Raw genomic sequence first — 11,218 nt, forward strand, 5'->3', positions numbered from 1 at the left:
ATGTCCCAATAGGGAAAAAAATAATCAGTCAGGAATATTTCAGATAATTATGTACAAATGTAAAATTACTATTCCAAAACCTTGTACTATAGAGCGATATTGGGATTTATATCATTGTAAACCGGTTGTCGTATTGTTACTGGTTTTTCTTTCTTTTTATTGTTTTTCTCACAATGTTTCTATAAGAAAAGCAAAATGTTGGTAATTCTTTGTTTTGTTCAATAAAAACGGTCTGATTGGAAAAAGAAAGGAGCGAAGGTCATTAATAGATGAAACGTGTATAAAATACCAAGATCGCATGTGAAGATACTCGTATGAATTCACAGATAAATGTGGCCGCTCATTGACAAGGAGGTTACATCCACACATGCAAAGGACATACGTATCCAGAATAAAAGGGGCACCCGGCTATAGATTCATAACCCCACTGACATAGAGGAAGCATTTCATTGCTGTTATAGCTCACTATATAATACTAGATGGTGGCCCGATTCTAACGCATCGGGTATTCTAGAATATGTATGCGGCCGACCGGGTGCAATCAGCAGAGCGGCATTTAAATTTGGCGCCAATATTGCTGATTGGTCCCGGCCACGACCAATGAGCAAACCGTGTAAGTGAGGACTGGTGAGCGTGTTTAAATTTGGCGCCAAAATGGCTGATTGGTCGCGGCTGGCGGCCACGACCAATCAGCAGAGTGGTGTTTAAATTTGGCGCCAATATCACTGATTGGTCGGGGCCGGCGGCCGCGACCAATCAGCGAACCGTATTAGTGAGGACCGAGGAGCGGCGCTGCCTGTGCGGGTACTTCCGCTGCGAGCAGCCGGGAGATGACCGGCTGCTCGCAGCTGAAGTATCCCAACCGGCGGCGCCGCTCCCCGGTCCTCCCTTCACACTTGCCGTCAGGAGATCAGCGGCCCTAGCCGCTGATCTCCCGACGGTAGCCGCATGGAAGTCAGCGGCGCCGCCGGTCGGGGTACTTCTGCGAGCAGTCGCCGGTCATCTCCCGGCTGCATCGCCGCTGACCTCCGTGCGGCAGATGAGCCGCTAACGGCCGCCATCTTTTTTCTGAAATCCCGCGTCGCTGATTGGCCGCGGCCGGACCAATCAGCGACGCGGGATTTCCTGGACAGAAGGACAGACAGACAGACGGGATAAGACGATTATATATATTAGATTTATGCACAATACCACGACATGCCACCTAATAGTCTTGAAACAAAAATTGACAAATATATTCTGGACACTGCCCTACTTTCCTTACAGCCCCCCGAGCAGGAGGTACTAGACAAAGCTTTCATTGAGCAACAGATATGAGAGGCCATTAAATCATTCCCTATTGGGAAGAGCCCTGGGCCAGATAGATTCAATAATAGATTTTATTATAAGATGTTTGCACCTCTGTTATTACCATTTTTACCAAAAGTGTTTAATAATATCTCAGAAGACCCCTTTGCCCCCCAATCACTTGAGGCTCATATAACGGTTATATCAAAGCCTGGAAAAGAACCAAATACCTGCCCTTATATTTATCCAATATCAATAATTAATGTACACGTCAAAATATTCTCTAAAATAATTGCAACACGGCTCTCACACTATCTACCCTCAATTGTTGGCAACGATCAGGTTGGCTTTGTTAAGGCTAGAGAAGCTCATGATAATACAAATAAAACATTGTTAATTTCCCATGCAAAAAGCCAGGGGATCCCAATGTGCCATGTTTCTGTTGACGCCATTAAAGCATTCGACATTGGACTTTCTTAAAGAGCGCCCTACCACAAACTGGGTTGGGTTACTTCTTGTTATCTAAAATTCTATTCTTATACACTGACCCTAAAGTGATAGTTGGGGTAAACGGCCTTCTATCTTTCTATCGGACACATTTTCTATTAAAAATGGGGCGAGGCAAGGTTGTCCCTTATGTTCCTCTGATGGAACATTTAGTGGTAGCATTACATACAAATCCAGATATTAGTGGAGTTACTATAGGCTCACATCACATCACTATAAATTAGCTCTATATTCAGATGACCTGTTGCTCTATGTTTCAAACCCAATGATCTCATTTTCCTCTATAATAAAGGATTGCTGGCTGTAGAGGACATCACTTTATATCAGGGACTGTGGGGGACATTATACTGGGAGCTGTGGGGGACATTATACTGGGAGCTGTGGGGGACATTATACTGGGAGCTGTGGGAGACATTATACTGGGAGCTGTGGGGGACATTATACTGGGAGCTGTGGGGGACATTATACCTGCGCTGTGGGGGACATTATACCTGCGCTGTGGGATACAGTTTGGAGAGAGCAGTATGAGGGCATAGTGTGAAAAGAGACACAGAATGGATATTGAGGGAGGGCAGTGTGAAATGGCACAATATGGAGAGAGGTTAGTATGGTGGGGGGCAGTGTGGAGATATAGAGAGTGTAAGGGAAAACTAAAGAGGAGACAGCCATGGTATAGGCCATGGTTGATAAGGGTGGATGGTGTGGCGGTTATAGCTGATAATGGCAGACAATGTGGTGGGTATAGCTCATTAAGGCGGACAGTGTGGAGGCCTTATAGTATAGGAGGATTATTTAGGTCATAGGGAAAACTAGAGAGGAGACAGCCATGGTGTAGGCCATGGTTCATAAGGGCGTATGGTGTGGCGGTTATGGCTGATAATGGCAGACAGTCGCATCAGACTCCTAATTCCATGTTTGACAACTTAAGGAAACTTAAAAAAAAATCATGATTTATGAAATGAAAACATGGTGGGACAAAACAACATTACGGAATTATATTGATAAAGATATGGTCCCTAGAGGACTACGGATCAAAAAACTTCCAACAACCATTTATTCCCAGCAATTTGTGGAGCAATGGAACCATTTACTTACTACATGTTCTCTAAATCTCATGTGTCTTATTGTTAACAATGAGGAGAAAAATGAATTGCTGTTCAATCATAAATGAATGATATTAAACTAACATTGGAGCCATATAAATCTAACACAGAACATGGAGCATTTATAAGTAAAACGCTACAAACGATCACCAAATTGGAAGACAGCATTATGTCTATGAAGAAAAATAAATTCCAACGCGATAATAATGACTATACACTTAACCAGGTGTATGAATGGGGTAGATGGAGTGGAACACTACACACCCCCAAATCAATATTAATACCCCATTCATACCACAAATCTGCCTCCAAATCCCATGTTCCAGCTCCTCTGAATTTGATTCCTCTGACAATACTTTCCAGGACTCTGACTCCAACGATTCCTATCATAACCCTTCTTAGGCCGCAGTCACACTCGCGTCTTATTTTAATGCAGGAGAGTCGGATGAGTGTCACGCTATTTTTCTTTCAATTGCTCTGCGAGTGTAGTGTGATTGTGCGGTCTTTTTCACATATGAGCGTATGTGATGCGAATGGCATTCGTCTGCCTTGTAATTTTCATCATGTATTTTCACTAAGATGCCTAAGAAATCCTTGTGTAGAACCCTATAAAAAGCCTCGTTTCCATGTCCCACACTGTGAGCACATATATCATGTTGGGATATTCCCCCATAATACCGCTGTAGCCTGGTTTTGAAGTATTTTTGGCAACAACTACCCCCGCTATTCCCCGGCCTCTCCTCTCTGTCAATCCCTTCACTGGCTCCCGATTGCCCAGAGACTTCCGTTCAAAACCCTAACCATGGCATACAAAGCCATCCACAACCTGTCTCCTCCATACATCTGTGATCTAGTCTCCCGGTACTTACCTGCACGCAACCTCCGATCCTCATAAGATCTCCTTCTCTACTCCCCTCTTATCTCCTCTTCCCACAATCGCATACAAGATTTCTCCCGTGCATCCCCCCTACTCTGGAACTCTACCCCAACACATCAGACTCTCGCCTACCATGGAAGCCTTCAAAAGAAACCTGAAGACCTACCTCTTCCGACAAGCCTACTACCTGCAGTAACCACCGCTCCACCACGTTACTGCATGACCTCCTCTACCCTCACCTACTGTATCCTCACCCATCCCTTGTAGACTGTGAGCCCTCGCAGGCAGGGTCCTCGCTCCTCCTGTACCAGTCGCTGACTCGTTTTGTTAAGACTATGTAAATGTTTTTGCTATGTATATCCCTATCACATGTAAAGCGCCATGGAATAAATGTCGCTATAATAATAAATAATAATAATAATTCAACCTGATACAGAGCGTATCCTTTTCCACTGGGTCTTATCTTGGCGCTATGGTGAGCCCTACCCAACTGTAGCTGATCCGAGGAGGCGGCGTCCATACTGGATCCATCCACTTCTGACAAAAAGGGCCGCAAAAGGTAAGTTTAGTAGACTGTATTATGAGCTACGCTTGCATCCTCAAAAGTTTTATGACTATTGTCGGATGAGCGTATCTACATTTGACCATCTTTTGGAGTTGCTGAGGTCAGGAATATCATACCAGAATACCTCCATGGGGATAAGTATTTATTCTTATGACGATAAGGTATTTTTGTTGTAATTTTTTTTAAATAAGAATTTGATCTCCAGGCCTATTACATGTTCACTGCCAATTTTTTAAGGTATAAAACGAATTAGTCTGTTGGTTTCACTATTAATTAACATTATTACAGGTCCAAATATCTATGTGTCACTCAAGGTGTGGGAAAGACTAGTGTAACATGAAGGGATGGGGAAAGGGAGCCCTGACACTCGGGAAAGGGGGAGTGGAGACCTCCTTCCTCACCAATTGCCGCACGCGAACCTAAACCCTGTATTTCCCTAGCGCTTGACCCTGTATAGGAAAGGGGGGAGGTGAGCACTAGTCAACCCCACTAGTGACTAAAGACAACAAGGTAGACAAACACGGTGGAAAGTAGCTTAGCGTTAGTCGACTTCAGAGAGATAACTCCAAGCGTCCTCCTAGCACCACAGAACACGATAGCAGTCTGAGAGCTCCAAGCATTCACAAGGAGTAATGTGAGTATCACAGGTAACTTCCTGCTGAAAGTGAAACTATTTAAACACCCAGACCAGGGTGTCAATTAGCAGGAAGGAGGTAGCCGCTGGGTCCTAGAGTGAAACAGTTAAGAAGATGTCTGTAATGCTAAACGAAGGGATCTCCTGCAACCACCTGCAGGACGACTGTCTGTCACATCTGATACACACGTGACACTATGTGGCCTTGCTTTTCAATAGTGGATGGAAAAGTCTGTGTGTGTGTTACCAAGTGTAGTAACTATAGCTTAATTGTATGCTTGTGTTATTTTGTAAAAATATAATGTTTGCCTTACTATGGTCAATGTTTAAGAATGTCTAATATAGTATTAATAAGAGGTTGTTTTTTTTATCTATTTATTAATTATGGATATATTTTAAGCATTATTATTAGGTATTGATTATGTTAAAATATCCTCCTACACTATCTCATTATGCATTGTTACATTTATCCAATAGGTTTCTATCTACTGGTGTATCATTTGTGGCCCTTCATTTGGAATTCCTCCTGGGCAAGTCAACAATTTCAGGAATTGTCTGGAACATATGTGCCCAGATATGGGACAGACTCTATTCTGTGGTGCTGCCGGAGCCGGCACAACTTGCCTGGGAGCGGATATCACGAGGCTTTTTGCTGAAAACTCAATTTCCAAACTGCCTCGGGCCTTGGATAGGAAACACATCAGGGTCAAGAAGCCGTCCAACTCTCAATTATAAGCAGTCCCAATATTTCAATTATAAGCAGTATTTTTCTGTTGTACAATTGGCGGTAGTTGACAGTAATTTCCTGTTTAGAATTGTTGATATTGGGGCCTATGGGAGTACAGGTGATTCCCGCATCTTTAAAACATCGGTAATGGGTCTATGCCTTCTAAATAATGACCTTGCTCTCCCACCTCCATGTGTTCTTCCAGGTTCAAGGTCTGAAGCAGCACCATATGTCTTCGTTGCTGATGAGGCTTTCCAATTAACAAGAGATGTGATGCAGTTGTTCCCACATCGAGGCCTCAATCACCAGAGGTAAGTTGTCAATTATTTGCTGTCTCATGCTCGCAGAATGGTTGAGTGTGCTTCTGTCATCCTGTGCGCTGAATGGCGCGTGCTCCAGTCTGTCCTCTAACTTAGCGCACAGAATGTGAATGGCGGGATCAAGGCATGTGTGCTGTTGCACAACTTTACCCGCATGCATGAGTGTCGTTATGGTCCAGGTCCTGAAGATGTCCAGGATGTGCCCAATCCCTTCCTTTATCCATTTGTGCCGACTACATGACGACAGTCTTCTGTCATTAAGGTTCGGGATCTTTTTGCCTCCTGTTTCTTAGCTCCATAGGATGAGACGCCATGGCAGAATCCCCCAGTTATTGTTCCTTGAATTAATAATGTGTTTATGTTTTTTTGTGTTTTTTTGCTCCCTTTACTAGCAACATGTATTTTTTTATTTTCTAAAAATGAAAAACATGGCTTTTTTGTTAACAAAAACTTTAATAAAAAATATATATACAAATAAGGGCATACATACTTTGTCATATGTACACCTTTTTTATTTTTAGAATCCAAACAATCTGGCGTAAAGAAATAAAACATTCAGAATTATAACATCGTAATCCTAACATTACAAATTATGATAGGTGAAGGCCTTCTGTTGGGAGGCAGAAACGTTTCCAGACAAAGATGCTGGTGCTGTGGAAATCGTTTAGGCCATGAATTGAGGGCTATATGACCCTGAAGGGAAAGGAGGTCTCTGTGTGTGGCTCTTGGGGGTGATGGTATTGCCCTCCATGAGCATAATAATATTCACCTCCAGTAGGCCCATGCCTGGACCATCGTAGTGGTCTATCACTAACTAAGGGTCCAGCCATTGGAGCTCCTGGAGCAGCCCACTCCTCCTTCCTTTGCCCCCTCATGTGCTCTGACTGAATGGGTGGTTGTCGATCCACAGGGGATGTTGGTTGGGAAGTAGGGAGCTGAGGTGTGATGGGTTTTGTGATGAACCCGCATAGTCCTCATCTGCCGAGTGCAGACGGTTTCTGTCTGACCGATGGCAGTTTTACAGACAGTCAAACACCTCATGAAGATTATTATGTCACATGCAAGCATCCAAAATAATATGGAAGGCATTCCTGGCAGGCAGCTGCACAGGCGTGTCGATATCACTCAGATACTATGCCTAGGCTACACGTAAACGCCTCCTCCCCATCATCATTCGCCGTGCAGGCAAGATAATCTAATACCCCACTATCTACCTCGTGCCTAGTGGTGATAATGGGGAGCTCCCTCCTACGTCTAACTCTTCGTGGGATGGGAGCAGCAACAGGGGAGTTGTCAAGTCGAGGGGTTAGGCTGCCTGTCACCTCCCCATGGCCCCCTGTGAAGTCATACAAGCCCCCTGCCAGCCCCCAGCCAGCTCTGATTGGAGCGATCGATGATGACATCGATCGCTCCAATCAGAGTACATGAACACAGGTGACACGGCGGTCACAGGGCGGTGACCGGCTTGTGACCTGCCTGTCACCTCCCTGTAACCCCCTGTGGTGCATGCCCAGGCCCCAGCCATCTCTGATTGGTGCGATCGATGTCATCATCAATCACACCAATCAGAGTACCTGACCGGGAGGTGACCGGCCTGTGACCTGCCTGCCACCACCCTGTCACCCCCCTGTGACCGCCCTGCAGATCCTCACACTTGGTGAGGATTTCTACAGAGTGGTCACGTCTGATCACTCTGTGCTGGGCCTTGTAGTTCCACAATCTTCTGTGACACTACAAGACCTTTCTCCTACCTGCTCCAGTCGCTGCTGCCGCTCTCCAGGGTCCTGGATCTCTTGCTCCGGCATCCTACTGAGCTCTTCAGGCTGCTGGATCTTCAGCTTCGGCGTCCGGCTGCTGTCCAGGGTCCTGGATCTCCTGCTCCTGTCTCCTGGGTCGTTGATCTCCAGCTCCTTATCCTGCGGATCCTGCTCCTGAGCCTCTTCCAGAACCTGCTGCTGATCCTGCTGAAAGAAGAACAGAGAAGACTTTGGTAAGTGCATCTCTGTTCTCCCCTCATCCACCCCTCTACCCCCTCCCCCCCCCTCCTTTTACCAATTTTTTTTTTTCGTGTGTCCTGCAGCGGCCGAGGGCTGAACAGTGTCTACATCACTGATCAACGTCCGTGCTCGCTGCTTTTCACGACTTTTCTTTTCTGTATTCGCTATTTTTACGACATATTTTTTTCTTTTCTGTGTTCGCTGTTTTCACAACTTTTCTTTTTTTCTTTTCTGTGTTCGCTGTTTTCACGACTTTTCATTTTTTCTTTTCTGTGTTCGCTGTTTTCACGACTTTTCTTTTTTTCTTTTCTGTGTTCGCTGTTTTCACTTTTCTTTTTTTCTTTTCTGTGTTCGCTGTTTTCACGAATTTTCTTTTTTTCTTTTCTATGTTCGCTGTTTTCACGACTTTTCTTTTTTCTTTTTTTATTCTTTCTTTCTCTTCTTTCTCTTCTTTTTCTTGTCCCTGTCAATTCTCGCCCCCCCCACCTTTGCACCACATCCGCGCACACACCCAGCAGCTGCCGAGAGTTGATTGGTGACATAGTTCACCGATCCGCATTCGTGCTCGCTGTTTGAACCACCTACGGTAGTTCTTATTTTTCTCTTTTTTTTTTCAGGAAAAAAATTTCACACCAAGCACACTGACACACACACACTCTAAATAAAGAACTGACACACACGCACCACATACACGGGAAAAAAAAAATGTCCGGCTCATCCCAAACTCGCTATTCAGCGGAGGAGGCATACTCTTTTGTTGCCTCCGACACTAAGACCGACAGCGAGGGCGAGGATCCCACATTTCTTTGCTTTTCTGATGCCTCATCGTCCTCCTCTTCCTACTCTTCTTCCTCCTCTTCTTCCTCAGGTTCTCCTGGACCGCCCCGCAGTCGTCGCAGGAGAGAAGATGTTCCAGCACCCCCCAATACTGACCCCATATGGACCTCGCCCCCCGAAAATGTTGAGTCATTGATTCCTGATTTCGTGGCGAATCAGGAATCAAGTTTGACACCACCGGCCTCACAGAAATAGACTTTTTCAAAGTCTTTTTCTCTGAGGATTTTATAAACCTCCTGGTGGGCCAAACTAATTTGTATGCTCATCAATTTTTGGAACAAAACCCCTCTTCATCATTTTCTAACTGGTCTCCTGTAGGCGCAGAAGAAATGATGAAGTTTTGGGGCCTGGTCCTTCATATGGGGATCCTGAAAAAAACAGAGATTCAGCACTCCAGTGTTCTGAATGGTGATGATCCGGAAACGTTTTGAGGACATCCACAAGTTCTTGCATTACCAAGATAATGCAAGGTGTCCTGCACGCAATGACCCGAACTTTCATCGTCTTTTCAAAGTTCGGCCGGTCATCGAGCACTTCAACAACAAGTTTGGTGAAGTGTACGTGCCCCAAAGGGGCCTCAGCGTGGATGTGTCCTTAATTTCTTTCAAGGGGCGGCTTGGATTCCGGCAGTACCTGCCCAGTAAAAGGTCCAGGTACGGGATCAAGCTGTATAAACTTTGTGAGAGTACCTCAGGGTACACTCACAAGTTTAAAGTTTATGAAGGGAAGGACTCCCGGATTGAACCCCCTGAATGCCCCCCTGTTCTGGGAGTGAGTGGGAAAATTGTGTGGGACTTGGTGCACCCACTGCTGGATAAAGGTTATCACCTGTATGTGGATAACTTTTATACAAGTATCCCACTCTTCAAGTCCCTCTCTGCGCGACATACCGCAGCTTGCGGTACTGTCCGCAAAAATCAGAAAGGCCTCCCAAAGACGCTAATTGTGCAGCGGCTCAGAAGGGGTGAGAGCAGAGCCCTATGTAGCGACCACCTGTTGGTGGTCAAGTACAAGGACAAGAGGAATGTCCTTCTCTTGACCACCACACATGGTGATGGCAGCACCCTCAGCACTGTAAGAGGTTCCACTACACAGGTCGCCAAACCAGACTGTGTAGTGGGGTACAACAAGTACATGGGGGGAGTTGATCTCTCCGATCAAGTCCTCCAGCCGTACAGTGCTTTGAGAAAGGCCAAGGTATGGTATAAGAAGCTGGCCGTGCACATTGTTCAGATGGCAATGCACAACGCTTTCCTTCTGTCTCAATGTGCAGGCCAGACTTCTGCGTCGTATCTTCACTTTCAGGAGACAGTTATCAAGGCCCTGATATTTGGCAGTGGTGGCGGAGCGGGTCCCACTACTTCTGGAACTGAAGGACCTCGAATTGTACCGGGCCAGCATTTCCCGGGGCAGATCCCTCACAGCGGAAAAAAGGGTAAGTCACAAAAGAAGTGCCAAGTGTGCTACCGAAGAGAAATACGCAAGGACACCATTAACCAATGTGACACCTGCCCCGACAAACCTGGCCTCTGCATGAAAGACTGCTTCAGAAGATACCATACCTCCATGAACTATTGAATTAATTTCTGACGTATGAGAACCCGACGAACACTACACAGCTGACGTAGTGTTCGTCAGGTTGTCATACTTCAGTTGTGTAGTGTTTGTCAGGTTGTAATACACAACTGGCATATAACACTACATTATAAAATTGACAAATCAGGAATCCGTTCCAAAAAGGGGGCACTTGTGGAGGAGCTCCAATGTTTAGGCACACAGGGGCTCTCCAAACGCGACATGGTTCCAATTTGTTAGCCGACACCATGTCACGTTTGGAGAGCCCCTGTGTGCATAAACGTTGGGGCTCCCCCACAATTTTCCCCATTTTGGAAACTAGACCCCCCAAGGCACCTATCTAGAAGCATAGTGAGCACTTGGAACCCCCAGGTGCTTCACAAATTAATCCGTTAAAATAAAAAAGTGTTTTTTTTTCCACTTTTTCATTTTTACGAGTCAATTTGTGAAGCACCTGGGGGTTCCAAGTGCTCACTATGCATCTAGATAGGTGTCTTGGGGGGTCTAGTTTCCAAAATGGGGTCACTTGTGGGGGAGCTCCAATGTTTAGGCACACAGGGGCTCTCCAAATGCAATATGGTGTCCGCTAACAATTTGAGCCGATTTTCCATTCAATTTGTTAGCGGACACCATGTTGCATTTGGAGAGTCCCTGTGTGCCTAAACATTGGAGCTCCCCCACAAGTGACCCCATTTTGGAAACTAGACCCCCCAAGGAACCTATCTAGATGCATAGTAAGCACTTGGAACCCCCAGGTGCTTCACAAATTGATTCGTAAAAATTAAAAAG

Source organism: Phyllobates terribilis, unplaced genomic scaffold (assembly GCF_046119375.1).
Source record: "Phyllobates terribilis strain yellow unplaced genomic scaffold, ASM4611937v1 Scaffold_184__1_contigs__length_3730660, whole genome shotgun sequence".
NCBI classification, from domain to species: domain Eukaryota; kingdom Metazoa; phylum Chordata; class Amphibia; order Anura; family Dendrobatidae; genus Phyllobates; species Phyllobates terribilis.